At 39.6% G+C, this 6,568-nt stretch overlaps 1 protein-coding gene across 1 annotated transcript in view; it reads left to right on the top strand.

Annotated features, from left to right (window-relative positions):
- Positions 1-6,568, top strand: part of Macrod2 (mono-ADP ribosylhydrolase 2) — a 1,849,434-nt gene that overhangs the window by 1,687,760 nt on the left and 155,106 nt on the right. The gene's annotated exons all lie outside the window — the stretch shown is intronic.

The raw sequence follows: 6,568 nt of genomic DNA, 5'->3' as shown, positions 1-6,568 counted from the left end.
TTTTTTTTTTTTTTTTTTTTTTGGATACACAGTTCACAACAAAGACAATTGGTGAATTGATGAATTAAGTTTAACCAACATTAAGAATAAATTTATCATAAAAACAACATAAAAAGTGAGGCACACACAGACATGGGCTTTGCATGAGCAAGTCCCACACCTTATACAGAAAACAACCTGTACCCAGAGTGAAGTTGTTCCCACACTTACAGCAGGATTGTGCTCTGATGGGCTCATCATACTTTAAAAACAGGAGTTGAAAATTTGTCTGTTACCAGGGGAAGAGATAAAGAAACTGTGATGTACCATTACCATAAAATACTGCTCAGTAACAAAATGAGAAGATTGTTGATGGACAGAATAGCATGGAGGAAACACAATAGTTGTACAGATTAAAACCAGACTTCTGAAGAGTGTCTACTGCATACAATTTTAGAAAATTCATTATGATGGAAGGTGGGTCATTGCTACTGGGAAGGGGAAGAGGGGAGGGAGGAGGCAGAGGGGCTGCTGGGAAGGGGAGGGAGGGAGGAGAAATAGTGGTTTGGGGAAACTACTCAGAAAATATGTATACTTTATGTATTTTTTTATTTATTGCCTTGATGGTGGTAATGGTTTCACAGTTGTATACATATGTGATATTATTAAATACCATGTTAAGAATACTCATTTATATGACAACTACATTTCAACTAGGCCATTTGAAAAGATTCAAGGAAAAATAATGAAATAAATACAGGGAAAGGTGCTGTGAGCCATGGAACAGTGAGGCCTGGAGACTTCTAAGATGGAAAAGACCAGACAGGACTAAGAGTAACAAGGCTGTTTTGAGGAAGAAGGGATGAAGGGAGGGAAGGAGATAGAGGAGAAGAAGAAGGAGGAGGAGGAGGAGAAGAAGAAAGAAAGAGAGAGAGAGAGAGAGAGAGAGAGAGAGAGAGAGAGAGAGAGAGAGAAAGGAAAAAATAAAGAAAAGAAGAAAGACATTTGTTGCACCATAACCAACCGATTTGTAAAGAACCCATCACCACATCTTTGAGTTCAAGTCAACAGGTTTTTTGTTTTTTGGTTTTTTGGTTTTTTTTTTGGCTGATATGCTGAGGCTGAGGAACTCTAAAGCAAAGGAAGTTTAAATTCTATATGATCTGGGCCTCAAACAGTTAGAGGCTGGGGTCTTCCAAAAAGTCTTACCTACTTGCCTGGATGATGACTGGCCTCAGTTATGAGTAGAAGTCTTATTGGGAGCAATTTCTGAATTTGTACAGTTAAAGAGAACTTGATGATCTAGAAGGTATTCCAACATGGTAGCTAGCAGATTTCACCTTGAAGGAGTCAATGAGCCAGGGAGATGCTTCATCTCCTTAAGACCAAGGTTTAGAAATCACATAACATCACTTCCTCCATTCTAGATGTCAGTGGTTCTTCACAGCTCGTGAGACCTCAATTGTTCCTGTGGCTATCTTTGATGAATATCACATAGCACTTACCATTCTCATTATTAAGATATATCCCAGCCATTCAAGAAAGATCAGGATCACAAGGGAACCTGATGGTTAAAAGTATGTAAGTTCTGGCCTAAGGCAGCCATTCAGTGTGTCCTTAAATAGCGATTCATGAATCAATAGACTTGACTGCAGTTCTAGCTATACCATTTGTTAACTTTTAATGTCTTTCTACCATATTCATGGTTCACTTCTGGAGCAATAATCCTTACCATATTGTTTCAGTTAGAAGATTCAATGAGATAATGGACCTTAAATGCTGTTCACAGTGCTTAGCTCTCTATAAAGCTAAACTGTGTTGTTACTTACTGTTGTCTTTTTCTCATTCATGGAGCTAATTATATGATTAAGAGGACCATATTCTCCATTTCAGTAGTCACAATCCTTTGCCATGAAATGGGGCCAACTTTCAAATTTTAAAACAGATACCGGAGTTTAGTCTCAAGTGGCCTACTTGAGATGCTAGAGCATCCTGTAAGTTACTGACAATCTTAGTCTGGGAAACTCCATATAACAGAGCTTCAAATTCTGATGTCAAGTATCTTGGTGACTGAGAGTTGATTAAAATGGACATTCGCTGCATTTGTTTAATTCTGTCCCTCTTGTGGTGACCCACTCACTGCATAGAGAAATAGCATCTGCTCCCTTCTTAAAAGCTCACTGGAGCAATAACCCATGCCCGTTTTCTACTCTTCTTTAGTCTAGACATGTCTGATTTATAAGGTTCCCTTCTCTCCACAAAGGCAGTGGACTCAGCTAATAAGAGGAGTGGATGAAGGATCTGAAAGTTCCAAACAGGAATGGAGGAAGCAGAGGAGGAACTGCGGGAGCATCTCTGGGCACCCTGCCTATGTTCCCTCAGCACCTATTCTTGGCTCTGAATGGAAACTTTCTAATGATAGCTTTTATGGCCCCCAGCTGAATGTTTTTCTCTATTCATGAAAGAAAACCCAACATACTGGTGAGTTAGTTTCTCCAGAGTAGCTCTCCAACCAATGATGGCATAAGAGTTGATTTCCTAAGATTCTCACGGAGGGAGTATAGCTCAGTGAAGTCCTTATACAAGGACTCAGACAGGCAGACACACACACACACCACACACACACACACACACACACACACACACCTGAGACAAGTTCTAGGTTATGCTGTAGTTAGTATGGTTCAATAGAAGAAATACATGAGCTTCATATGTAATTTTGTATTTTCTGGTACTTGCATTAAAAAATATCAACAAATGAGATTAACTTTAGTAAAATTTTATATAACACAATCATCCAAAACCATTATCACTCCAACATGTAATCAACAAAGAAATTCTGTCAGATACCATGTCTAAATTATAATACTAAATCTTTGACACCCATGCATATTTTGTACCTGCATCTCAGTTCACATTAAGCAAGCACATTTAAGTCCTCACTGGCAATGTTTATATGGCTGGGATATTAAATAGTCTTATTCTAAACCCTCACCAACAAGTCTTCAATAGAGTTGAGCCTAGGATGCCCATGCTAGGACTTATCATGAATACATGCAGAATTGTCTGTCTTTTTTTTTTCCTGCCTTGATTCTTAGTCCTTTTCTAATACTTGCTGAGATAAATTCTCAAATTATCTATTTGTACTCAAAACATTGTCCCAGTATCCATACCTGAGAGAGTGAAAAACATTCTCTAAGACAAGAATGCCGCTTGATTTTTGTGAAAAGTAAATCCCAAGATAAATTTTTTATAGAAACTTCATTCCTTATATCCATGTAGTTTGTCTTATTTCTAAAAATCTGTCCTAGTTTAAATTGCATGAGTCCAGTGTTATTCTTAGTGATTCTCATGCATTGCCTTTCATGAAGTGTCCTTGGAGAATGTTCAGCCATAGGGACTATTCCTTCTCAGTCAGCATTACGTTCCCGTAGATCATTTGCTTCTCTGCTACAGGTACACATTTCTAGGCAAAGGGATTTGACTTCTTAAGTAGAGTTAGCTAATTACTCACATCATTGATTCATTTGAAAGAATTGTTGAAAGGAAAGAAGTCTCTACAAGGTAGAAGCAGCATTTGTGATCTGGAGTATTATTGTTTCTGATTCCAGTTCAATCAGATTTCCAGGGAGTTCTGCTGTCAACATCTGGATGAATCTGACTCAATGGCCCATGATGCTAAGACAGAATGGATATGGGGAGCTAGCTTCCGTCTCCTAATATTTGAGTGTTGAAACCATGGGAGACTCATGTGCCAGATGGTCCATAGCACTCCAGCTGGCTCTGCCAGACATTGGTGTGCAGGTTGACTTTATTCTAATCTCACAGTTCTTGTATGTTGGTCTGCAAGATGAGTCAAGGATCTCACCTAAGACCCATTCACTTCTGCCTTCCCTCCACTGTGTATCACCTCTTTTCAGAGAAGTTGGGAAGCTAGAGAGATGATTAAGAATACAACTGACCTAGTGAAGGTCTACTTGAATTTTTCAACCTAATAACAGATGCTATATCTAAATGCAACGAAGTGCTTCTCAACTGGCTCTCTCGGTGATTTGAATTCTGATGTGAGGATTCTGATGTTTCTGCAGATGGGATAATATCAGCCACACACATTTCAGAACTACCAATGCAAGACTTGGGGGATAGACAATACAACTGATTGATGTGAGGGGACTCAGGTCTGGCTTATTATACCTCTTAGCATACGAGACTCCAACTGGGCATTCACTTGTATAGATCACTGGATGTGCATAAGTTTATTTCATACAACAACAGACAAAGAAAACTTTCATTATGGAGGCTTCAAATAGTTCTTGCTTAAATCATAGAGGCAGAATTTGAATCCAAGTGTGACTTACCCCAAAGTGCATGTGAATAACTATTTGCTCTGGTCTCCAGACCTGTAGAGCAAATGGAGGCATACATATCTCAAATGGAGTTGATAGGTCTTCAAGGTGACACTCTGCACTTAAGAGGTGAAAGAAGAAAGCTGGCTTAAACACTTAGAATTTCTTTTTTTAAAAAAATTTTTTATTGGATATTTTATTTACATTTCAGATGTTATCCCCTTATCCCATTCCCCCACCCCCACACACACAGGAAACCCCGTCCCATCCCCCCTCCTCCTGCTTCTATGAGGATGTGCCCCCACTACCTCCCCTTTCACCTCCCCACCCTCGAATTCTGCCCCCACTGGGCATCCAGCCTTCATGGGACCAAGACTCTCCTTTCCCACCTATGTCGACAAGGCCATCTTCCCCTACATATACAGCTGGAGTCATAAGTGCCTCCCTATGTGCTCCCAGGCTGGTGGTTTAGACCCTGGGAACTCGGGTTGATTGGTATTGTTGCTCTCTTCATGGGGCCGAAAACCCTCTCAGCTTCTTCAGTCTTCTCTCTTAACTCCTCCATTAGGAACCCTAGAATTTCTTTTTAGCTCTTTAATCAGCCAAAATTCAGGCATGGCAAATGATTCCCCGTGTCCTTCCATCTCCATGGGCACACACTGTTTACTTGGTCCAATCTGAGCCAGCAGGGCTCTAGCTACAAGTGTCACACAACACTGCTCCCCTGGGAGAGGGAAGAGTATCCATAAAAGTAGGAGGTGGCCATCCTCATGGCTAAGCTCCAGAGTGCAGCCTTTGCCAGATGCAGGCAACCTAAATAGTGATCATCAAGAAAGCCCGTGACATTGTTTTCAAAGAAAACAAAATCAGCTTCTTCAGCTCCCTTCAGACCAAGAGGGAGTATCTCCCCTACTGAGCCTCAGGTAGAAACCTTTGCATAGACCTCATGTTTATCAGTGACTTTTATCTGAACATCCAGTGGGCATCAGGAAATGATCAAATACTTATGAATTTCACCCATGCTCTTATATGCAGCAAGCTCCCTTATCCACCAAACTCCTGCAGTTTATAATAAAAAAAAATGTTAGTATTTGGGGGTATTATAGTATCTCTAAATGTAGACAAACAGATGTCTTCGAAAAATCTCACCTAGACTGTAAGAATTTGTATTAAAGTCCAAATCACAAATTTGGATGGAGATTATCAAAACCCTTTTTGTAAGAAGCCCTGGTTTGAAGTTGCATTTTCATCTCTGGAGACTCTCACCTGGCCCCCAGGACAGAAGCACTCTTCAGAGTACAATGGCCTAGATCTAATGGTGAGATCACAATGTTTTGTGACTCCATGGGCTGGATATTTGTATGCAATGAACTGTTTGAAAGACCTCATTTCTGGTTTTGCTGAAACATTCTAACAGGTCAGCATGTGTGTCACACCTGTGATAGAAGTTGGAAGTCACTAATGTAGTCATTGGAAATATCTTCCACCCCGGCCACCATAATAACCTCAGCCGTGACTGACTTCTGACCACATAAAACCTAGCTCATGCCCCAAACCTTTGTAAACTGTAATGCCAAAAATTTTAATAGCATATCTATCAACTATATGTTTTTACATTGTTGTTTTGTTTCTTTCCTAATAATTGAGAGCGAAAGGGGGAGAAACAAGTTAGACGCAGTTCTATAGTATAATTTTAGAATTCTGGAATGAGTCAACAGCTGCTCAGAGAATAAGAATTAGGCATAGACCTATTCTATCTTGGACTTAAAGAAAGGGCCAGTGAAGCAAAAATAAAATATACTCTAAAATGAAATTCTCTCTGCTCTGCTCAGCACCAAGGATACAGGAGGGATTCTAAAAGAGATGCGCCCTTTGCTCACAGAATTTAGAGTTGGTTGAATGTGTATATAAATGTACAATAAAGACAAGAATAAAGGAGCAAGGTAATTCCAGATACAAGTGTTTTTGAAAAGCATCACTTATAGGCGTTTTACATTATCAGATTAGGGAAACATTTGCAGGGTGGGGTTGGAGGAGGTGGGGCTGAATTTAGTCTGAGAAACAAAGTAAAAAAAAGAAGACCCCAAACTAGGCAGAAATGTGATGGAGATACTGGAGTAGGGGATCGCAGCAAAAGTCCTGAGGCAGGAATCACCCTAGCTGTGGTTTAAAAATAAAATAAAATAAAATAAAATAAAATAAAATAAAATAAAATAAAATAAAATAAAATAAAATAAAATAAA

Source organism: Grammomys surdaster, unplaced genomic scaffold (genome assembly GCF_004785775.1).
Source record: "Grammomys surdaster isolate TR1022 unplaced genomic scaffold, NIH_TR_1.0 129, whole genome shotgun sequence".
Taxonomy (NCBI): Eukaryota; Metazoa; Chordata; class Mammalia; order Rodentia; family Muridae; genus Grammomys; species Grammomys surdaster.
Note: the sequence above shows the minus strand (reverse complement) of the source record. Positions and strands in the feature narration are given on the sequence as shown.